Source organism: Primulina huaijiensis, chromosome 2 (genome assembly GCF_012295235.1).
Source record: "Primulina huaijiensis isolate GDHJ02 chromosome 2, ASM1229523v2, whole genome shotgun sequence".
Lineage (NCBI taxonomy): Eukaryota > Viridiplantae > Streptophyta > Magnoliopsida > Lamiales > Gesneriaceae > Primulina > Primulina huaijiensis.
The window spans coordinates 11,394,485-11,404,884 of record NC_133307.1 but is presented as its reverse complement, the minus strand read 5'-3'; the positions used below and the strand labels follow the sequence as shown (position 1 = coordinate 11,404,884).

General features: G+C 40.2%; 1 pseudogene; it reads left to right on the top strand.

Moving 5' to 3' along the window:
• LOC140956474 (uncharacterized) overlaps nt 1–10,400 on the top strand; it is a 28,115-nt pseudogene that overhangs the window by 5,693 nt on the left and 12,022 nt on the right.

The following is a 10,400-nucleotide window of genomic DNA, read 5'->3' as shown; positions in this document are numbered from 1 at the left end:
TTTGCGGTTTTGCGAGATTTTATTCTTTCTTTAGAGTTTTATTTTTTTTGAAGACTAGATATTGTTATCTTTTTGATATTAAAACATGATATGGACGAAAATCAACACATTATTTACATTATTATTGATTGAATATCAACTTTGAGATTTTTCTCTCAACTTTCAAGGCTTTTGCTTTGTAATAAAAAAATCAAACTTATCAAAGTTTTTAACTTTGTGGCATTTGTCGATCGTTCTTACGCGGATTGTCAAGGGCGTGTTCTTTGACGGTTCGTTATAGTGTCGGTTGTTTTCTTTGTGATTATTTGTTGCTAAACTTTTCACAGTTTAGAGGTGAAAATCACGCACACACTTGATTCAAAAGATCGGGACACAACACGAATCCCTTTTAACGTTATTGAATTGAGGGCGCGGTTCTAGAATAATCGTGTTTGCTTTTCTTATGGACGTGGATTCATATCAAGTACAGGCCCTCAACATATCTTCTAAGATCTGATTTACTCGTTCTGATTGTCCATCAGTTTGAGGGTGAAATGCTGTACTGAATGCCAATCGAGTTCACATAGCAGGATGTAATGATGAAAACACAGGTGATCGAGCGCCAAGGAAAGCATGGGATCCTTTGGAGTTGACGGGAGGGACCGATCACGAGAGGACGACTGAAAAAGTTTAAGGAGGCACTGCAGGGAGTCATGAGCAATCAAGGAGGGCTTACGTGCAAGGAGCAAAGTGCCGAAGGGTTCGTGATGCATGGGAGTGAGTTCGGGAACCAAAAGAACATTATTCAAGCAGTCCAGAGCCTACACGGACCCGAGCATGGACCTGTACACGGGGTCTGTGTCCATTACAGCCGAGAATGAAGAAATCCAGAGCGTACACGGACCTGAGCACGGACCTGTACACGGGGCCCGTGTACCTCACAGTGCCTACACGGACCTAGCGCCGGACGTCTACACGGGGTCCGTGTACTTTGCGGTTTTGCGAGATATTATTTCTTCTTTAGAGTTTTATTTTTTTTGGGAAACTAGATATTGTTATCTTTTTGATATTAAAACATATTTGGACAAAATTTTAAAAACAAGACACATTATTATTGATTGAATATCAAACTTTGAGATTTTTCTCTCAACTTTCAAGGCTTTTGCTTTGTAATCAAAAATGAAATTTATCAAAGTTTTTAACTTTATGGCGTTTGTCGATCGTTCTTACGCGGATTGTCAAGGGCGTGTTCTTTGAAGGTTCGTTATAGTTTCGATTGTTTTCTTTGTGATTATTTGTTGCTAAACTTTTCATAGTTTAGAGGTGAAAATCACGCACACACTTGATTCATATACACGAATCCTTTTTAACGTTATTGAATTGAGGGCACGGTTCTAGAATAATCGCGTTTGCTTTTCTTACGTACGTGGATTCATATCATTTGGTATCAGAGCTTAGCTTCATTTAATTCAAGTAAGTTTATCACGTTAGTATCTCGTCTATTATCAGATCTGTTATCATTTCGTTCCTTTTTCAGATCTATATTATTAGTATATCGTTCTTCGTCAGTTTCTGAAATTTTTGGTGATTTTTTTGTTGCGATTTTCGAGTAAGTATTAAAAAAAAATGCTGCATCTGATGGAGCAATGTATTCGGCCTCTGTGCTGGAATCCGCAGTATTGTCTTGCTTGGAACTCTTCCAAAAGACAGCAGCACCATTGAGCATGAATACAAACCCAGAGGTTGACTTCGAGTCATCGATATCGCTTTGGAAGCTAGAGTCGGTATAGCCTTCCAATTTCAGTTCTCCACCCCCATAGACCAAGAACAACTTATTGGTCCTTCTCAAATACTTGAGGATGTCTTTCACAGCTTTCCAGTGTGGAAGACTAGGGTTCGATTGATATCTACTCACTACACTTAGTGCGAAAGCCACGTCAGGACGTGTAGATATCATCACATACATGATGCTACCAATCGCAGATGCATAAGGAATACTTGTCATCGCCGCTATCTCTGCATCAGTCTTGGGAGACATAGACTTGGATAGGGACACGCCATGACACATTGGTAGATGTCCTCTCTTGGACTCATCCATCGAGTACCGCTTCACGATGGTATCAATGTATGTGGACTGGGTAAGACCAAGCAATCTTTTTGATCTATCTCTACAGATCTATATTCCCAATACAAAAGATGCTTCATCCAAGTCTTGCATCGAGAACTTACTTGCTAACCATATTTTAGTTGATTGCAACATTCCTACATCATTTCCAATGAGTAGAATGTCATCAACATAAAGCACCAGGAATGTCACAGCACTCCCACTGACCTTCTTATACACACAGGGTTCCTCAGGATTCTTTGTAAAACCAAACTCTTTGATTGTACTATCGAATCTGAGGTTCCAACTCCTAGATGCCTGCTTTAGACCATAAATAGATCTCTGAAGTTTGCATACCATATGCTAACTTCCGACAGATGTAAACCCTTGAGGTTGAGACATGTAAATCTCTTCCTTAATATCTCCATTAAGAAAAGCTGTCTTAACATCCATCTGCCATATCTCATAGTCATACCATGCAGCTATGGCTAGCAATATCCTTATCCACTTGAACATTGCAACTGGAGAAAAAGTTTCCTCAAAGTCAACTCCTTGTCTTTGAGTATATCTTTTTGCCACCAATTACGCTTTGAAGGTCAATACCTTCCCATCCGTCCCAAGTTTCCTCTTGTAAATCCATTTACACCCTATGGGAAAGGTTCCCTCAGGTGGATCCACAAGGTTCCACACTTGGTTCGAATGCATGGAATTCATCTCAGATTCCATTGCTTCAAGCCACTTGGATGAATCGGCATCAGATAACGCTTCCTTGAAGGTCCTTGGATCACATCCATGAATTGGCTCATCATGGCCCTCTTCAAGAAGCAGACCATACCTCATAGTGATATGAATCCACGTACGTAAGAAAAGCAAACACGATTATTCTAGAACCGCGCCCTCAATTAAATAACATTAAAAGGGATTTGTGTTGTGTCCCGATCTTTTGAATCAAGTGTGTGCGTGACTTTCACCTCTAAACTTATGAAAAGTTTAGCAACAAATAATGACAAAGAAAACAATCGACACTATAACGAACCTTCAAAGAACACGCCCTTGACAATCCGCGTAAGAACGATCGACAAACGCCACAAAGTTAAAAACTTTGATAAGTTTGATTTTTGATTACAAAGCAAAAGCCTTGAAAGTTGAGAGAAAAAATCTCAAAGTTTGATATTCAATCAATAATAATGTCAATAATGTGTTGATTTTCGTCCATATCATCATTTAATATAAAAAAGATAACAATATCTAGTCTCCCAAAGAAAATAAAACTCTAAAGACGTAATAATATCTCGCAAAACCGCAAAGTACACGGACCCCGTGTAGACGTCCGGAGCTAGGTCCGTGTAGGCACTGTGAGGTACACGGACACCGTGTACAGGTCACCATAGTCATTTAGAATCATTACCCTTTTATTAGGACATTCACTAGAAATATGACCTAACCCTTGACACCTAAAACATTTAACATCTCTAGATCGATTAGAAGGAGTTTCAGATTTACCTTGCACTCCTTGTTTAGGCGCCTCTTGTTTGGTCTCAAATTTGGGCTTGGTCACCACCTTGTTCTCCTCACGTTTCACCACATTTGATCGCCATGAAGATGATGAACCCCCAGTTGGATTGGTGCGGCCAACTCCACGCCTTTTGAGTTGTTGCTCCACTTTTATGGCCATTTGCACCATCTCGTCTAGATCCAAGTAGTGCCGAAGCTCAACTTGATCTTGGATTTCCCTGTTAAAACCACAAAGAAAACGTGCCATGGTCGCCTCATTATCTTCCTCAATATTGGCCCTAATCATGACTACTTCCATCTCCTTATAGTAGTCCTCAACACTCTTCACCCCTTGCCTCAAAGTTTGTAGCCTCTTAAACATCTCTCTATAGTAGTGGTTGGGCACAAACCTCTTTCTCATGACCCTCTTCATCTCATCCCAAGATTCAATGGGTCTCTCATTATACTTCCTCCTAGTTGTCACTAATTGATCCCACCAAATGAGAGAGCATAGTCTAGAAATTCAACAACCGCCAACCTAACCTTCTTTTGTTCGGAGTAGTGGTGACATTCAAACACGAACTCTACCCTCTTTTCCCATTCTAAGTATGCCTCCGGGTTAGATTTCCCATGGAACGAAGGAATCTTCATCTTAATACTACCCATATTACTATCCTCCCTATTCCCGCCATTGTATCTACCCCGTGTGGCTTCTCTCCTTCCTCTACCAAATCCTCTACCTCTTCCATTCCTACCCCAATTCTCACTTTGGCTCTCCTCTTCTCCTCCTAAATCATACTCTTCATCTTCTTCTCCTCTACCCACATCCTTAGGCTTAGATTTAGCTCCACTAGTACTAACTTCAAGCCTACTCATCCTTTCGTGTAACGGCTCCAACTCCACCCTCATCATCCTAGAGAAATGCCCAAACAATGCCTCCATTTGGACCTTAGATAACCCTTGGTTAGAACTGTCTCCTACCTCCCTCTCTATTTAAATTTCAGATTTGTACCTACAAGAAAAACGTTAGTAGAAAACAAAATATGCCTCACCCAAAATTCTCACGGTCACTCCAAAGAAAATCACTCGTCTCTCCCCTCGTATTTTTTTTTGCTCACAACAAATACTCACTAGTCACTCCAAAGAACTAACCCTCACACTCAAATGTTTCCACTCGAATTTGATGTTTCTCTCGAAAGTGCATTCAAGCTTTTTATTTGAATATCGAACAATCAAGTTCAACTTGTGAACAATTGTGATCGACTCACTTAGACTGCGTAGACAAGCAATTTGAAGGTAAATAAATTTTTTTTTTGACTGTGTGAGACACTTGTATATGACTCACAAAAAGGAATAGAACAAAATATGAAAAAGAATTAATGGTGAATTTTCGGATTTTTGGTACTCTTCTTTTTTTTTCACACTCTAAGAATTACGAAAATTCAAAGAAAAATAAATAAGACACAAAATTTCGTGTATCACAGATTCACGAACGACGAAGAATGATAGAACAAAACAGATCTGAAAGCGGAACTAAAGGATAATTAGATATGATAATAGAACGAAGGATAAACTTACTTGAATTCAATTAACCAAAAGCTCTGATACCAAATGATATGAATCCACGTACGTAAGAAAAGCAAACACGATTATTCTAGAACCACGCCCTCAATTCAATAACGTTAAAAGGGATTCGTGTTGTCTCCCGATCTTTTGAATCAAGTATGTGCGTGACTTTAACTCTAAACTTATGAAAAGTTTAGTAACAAATAATCACAAAGAAAACAATCGACACTATAACGAACCTTCAAAGAACACGCCCTTGATAATTCGCGTAAGAACGATCGACAAACGCCACAAAGTTAAAAACTTTGATAAGTTTGATTTTTGATTACAAAGCAAAAGCCTTAAAAGTTGAGAGAAAAAATCTCAAAGTTTGATATTCAATCAATAATAATGTCAATAGTGTGTTGATTTTCGTCCATATCATCTTTTAATATAAAGATAACAATAGCTAGTCTCCCAAAGAAAATAAAACTCTAAAGAAGAAATAAAATCTCGCAAAACCGCAAAGTACACGGACCCCGTGTAGACGTCCGGGGCTAGGTCGGTGTAGGCACTGTGAGGTACACGGACCCCGTGTACAGGTCCGTGCTCGGGTTCGTGTACACTCTAGATTTCTTCATTCTCGGCTATAATGGACACGGACCCCGTGTACAGGTCTGTGCTCAGGTCCGTGTAGGCTCTGGACTGCTTGAATAACGTTTTTTTGGTTCCTGAACTCACTCCCATGCATCATGAATCCTTCGGCACTTTGCTCCTTGCAAGTAAGCCCTCCTTGATTGCTCATGACTCCCTGTAGTGCCTCCTTAAACTTCTTCATCCGTACTCTCGTGATCGGTCCCTCCGGCAACTCCAAAGGATCCCATGCTTTCCTTGGCACTCGATCACCCATGTTTGCATCACATGGGTGGTCTCGAGACTCTCTCGGATCTTCTAGGAGCTTGTATCTCTCTCTTGGCTCTTCGGGTGTGTGTTCTTCAATTGTGAGTGTCTCTCGAACCTCTTCGAGTTCTATCATCTTCCCTTTTCTATCCAATAGAAATTCTTTTTCCAAAAAGGTTGCATTCCTAGAAACAAACACCTTTGTTTATTGGGGATGATAGCAATAGTATCAAATTGAATTCCTTGGATATCCCACAAAGTAGCATAAAATGGATCGACTATCCAATTTATCTCCCACTACCTACTTCACATAAGCAGGGCACCCTCATATTCTAAGATAAGAATATCTGGGAGGCTTACCCATCCATATCTCATATGGAGTCTGCCTTTAAATGGATATTTAGTGGAATATATTTCAATTTTAAGTTATAGAGATCGTTTTCAAGTTCTCCAGTACCAATCAAACATTTATTCTTGTAAATATTGCAAAAACCTTTGCCAAATAAACAAGAATATCCATCTTTATCAACATAGAAATGAAACAATGTTTTCCTACCAAATCAGGTACAAACAAAACATCTCTTAAAAATTTAACTTAAAATTATTGTTCAACAATAAGTAAACATATCCCAAGCCTTGGCAGCAACTCTTGCCCCATTGCCCATCCTCAAGAAGGTCTCACCTTCCCTGAGCCTTCTACTTCTTCCCATCACCTGTAAATCATTACAGAGATGTGAGCCACAGTCGGTATCCAATACCCAAGAAATAGAGTTAATTGAAATGTTTACTTCAATATAGAACATACCATTTCCAGAACCCTTCTGGGCAAGATATTCCCAGCAGTTACGCTTCCAATGTACAAGCTTCTTGCAGTGATGACATACATCATCAGTCTTGTCAGCCTTAACTGGTGTGGCTGCCACAACGGGATTCGGAGATTGCTTCATCAAGGGCACGTTCTTCTTGGGACGTTGGAAAGAACGCTTCTTTCCCTTCCCATGTGGATCAATCTTCGTACCAGATTAAGAACCAACATAAAGGACCGGCTTCTCTTTCTTGATGGTTGATTCAAAGGTCACAAGCATGTTCACCAACTCCTCATGGGTCGGCTCCATCTTGTTCATATTGAAATTCACCACAAAAGGATCAAACGAGCTAGGCAGTGACAAGAGTAACAAGTCAGTGGTCAACTCCAAAGGCAACATCAAATCCATGCCAACAAGCTTGTCCACGAGCCCAACCACCTTTAGGCCATGCTCATGGACCGAGGCCCCATCTCGCATGCACAAAGTGATCAGCTCCTTGATGGTCGCATGCCTAAGAGGACGTGTTTGCTCTCCAAAGAGCTCCTTGAGATGCAAATGAATGTCAGCAGCACTCTTTACATCCTCAAAACGCCTCTGCAGCTCATCATTCATAGAAGCCTGCCTATAACACTTGGCTTTAAAGTCATGGTCACACCATTCCTTGTACGTCTGCAATTCCTCAGGAGTGCAGCTAGTCGGAGCCTCAACAGGTGGTGACTCAGTAAGTGTATATGCTATCCTTTCTGAATTCAAGATGATTTTCAGGTTTCTTAGCCAAGTGAGTAATTAGGTCCAGTTAATATGTGTTTGTCGAGTATTCCAGATAGCGGATTGCGAATCGAAGACATTGTCAAATTGTACTGAAAAGTAAGAACAGATAAATGTTGATGACTATTTTAAAATATTTTGTGAGATATAATGATGCGAACACGGTTGGTCAAGCCCCAANTTCTCCTCACGCTTCACCACATTTGATCGCCATGAAGATGATGAACCTCCGGTTTGATTGGTGCGGCCAACTCCACGCCTTTTGAGTTGTTGCTCCACTTTTATGGCCATTTGCACCATTTCGTCTAGATCCAAGTAGTGTCTGAGCTCTACTTGGTCTTGAATTTCCCTGTTCAAACCAAACAAAAATCGAGCCATAGTAGCCTCACAATTCTCCTCAATGTTTGCTCTAATCATGACTACTTCCAACTCTTTAAAGTAGTCCTCTACACTCTTCACCCCTTGCCTTAAAGTTTGTAGCCTCTTAAACATCTCCCTATAGTAGTGGTTGGGCACAAACCTTTTTCTCATCACTCTCTTCATCTCATCCCAAGTTTCTATGGGCCTCTCATTGTACCTCCTCCTATTGGTCACTAATTGATCCCACCAAATGAGAGCATAGTCTAAAAATTCAACCACCGCCAACCTCACCTCTTTTGTTCGGAATAGTGGTGACACTCAAACACAAACTCTACCCTCTTTTCCCACTCTAAATATGCCTCCGGATCAGATTTACCATGGAACGAAGGGATTTTCATCTGAATACTACCCATATTACCAACTTCCCTATTCCCATCATATCTACCCCGAACGGCTTCTCTTCTACCTCTACCAATTCCTTTACCTCCNACACCATACTTGATTCAAAGATCGGGACACAACAACGAATTCCTTGTTCGTTTTTAAATTGAGGGCGCGATTCAATTTTAATCGTGTTTGCTTTTTTTATTCGTACTTGGATTCATATCATATAAAGTATGGACTTTTACTTTATAAATTTTCGCTCCCACTGTTTTGACATCTTTCACTACCCTCTAGTGAAAACGGGAAACTCCTTTCCTCAGTAGGTACACAAGGTCCAATTAGCGAATTATGCTCCCGAATAATATTNTCACCCAAATGCTCACGGTCACTCCAAAGAAATTCACTCGCACTCGTCTTTTTTCCTCACCTCAAAACCTCACAAGTCACTCCAATGAAAATTCGCTCCACTCAAATATTTTCACTCTAATTGAGAATTCTCAAGGGGCGCTTAAGTCTCGTGGCTTCCACGTATCAAACTTAAGAGATCAATCCTGTGACGCTTGAAATTCGACTCACTTAGATCACACAAGAAGAAGCAACTTTGGAAATTGACTAAAATGCGACTAAATGACAATGACAAACTTAACGCTGAAATATAAGCGCTAAAATTCAACAAACACCCTATTCAATTTTTTTTCTTCTTTTTTTTTTTCGGGTGAACAGTAACTCCGGCAAATGAACAGTAACTCCAAATATGAACAGTACCGGAACAGTAAATACGGCAGTGAACAGTAACCTCGAAATTTTTTTTTTTTTTGGTAGATTCAACAAATACTTAGAAATCACTACACGAAAATCAGTATTGAAAATTCTACGAGGAATTGAACGGATACGCTTACTTGAATCAAAAACCAAAAGCTCTGATACCACTTGATACGATCCCGCCCACGAAATCTTTGATTTGTCCCGATCTTTGAAACAAGTAATTGATAGGTGTGATAATCGCCTCTAGATCGCGCGGTCTAGCAACAACTAATCAACGAAAGAACAATCGCGTACAAGAGAACCTCCAAAGAACCCGTCATTGGCAACCCTCGTGATATTCGATTGACAAACGCCACAAAAGATAAATCTTTTGATAAGTTTGATTTGATACGACGCAAAAGTTATAACGAAACTTAAGCTTGTTTTTGAGAGAATTCTCAAAGAAAAGTTTTATAAACTCAATAATAATCTGAATTAATGTTTTACAATCCCAAAATTCGTCCATATATTGACTACAAATCAAAAAGATACTCAAAATCAAGTTACCAAGATAATTAAAACTCTAAATAAAGAAACAAATAATTTCCCGAATATGACTCGCGCTCGGGCGGTATAATTTGACCGCTCGAGCGCCGAAGGCTCTGGACTATTCGCGCTCGGGCGGTAGAATGTGACCGCTCGGGCGCCGAGTGTTCTGGAAATTCTCTCCTTGGACAGTAAGTGTGGCGCTCGGGCGGTAATGTCTGGCCGCTCGGGCGCCGAAGCTGCTGGGCTCCTTTTCATTTATCACTTGAATAATGTTCCTTTGGCTCCCAAACTTATTCCCATGCATCATGAACCCTTCAGCACTTTGCACCTTGCTTGTAAGTCCTTCTTCCTTGCTCATAAGCCCATGTAACGCCTCTTTAAACTTCTTCAGTCGTCCCCTCGTGATTGGTCCCGCTGGTAACTCTAAGGGATCCCATGTTTTCCTTGGGACGTGCACATCCGTGTTCGCATCATCCTCCCCTTCTTGAAAAGGATTTGTCCTCAAATCCAGCTCGTCACCTACATCAAACAACGACGNTTTGATATTCAATCAATAATATTCTGAAAGTCCCTTTTTATTTTCGTCCATCATAGGTTTACATATCAAAAGATATCAAATCTAGTTACCAAGATAATTAAAACTCTAAATAAATAAACAAATAATTTCCCGAATATGACTCGCGCTCGANCCTTTCTCAAATATCATCTTCTTCTTTCCCTTGTTGGCTTGCTTTGTGTATCGTTCATTCTTGTTTTCAATATTAGCT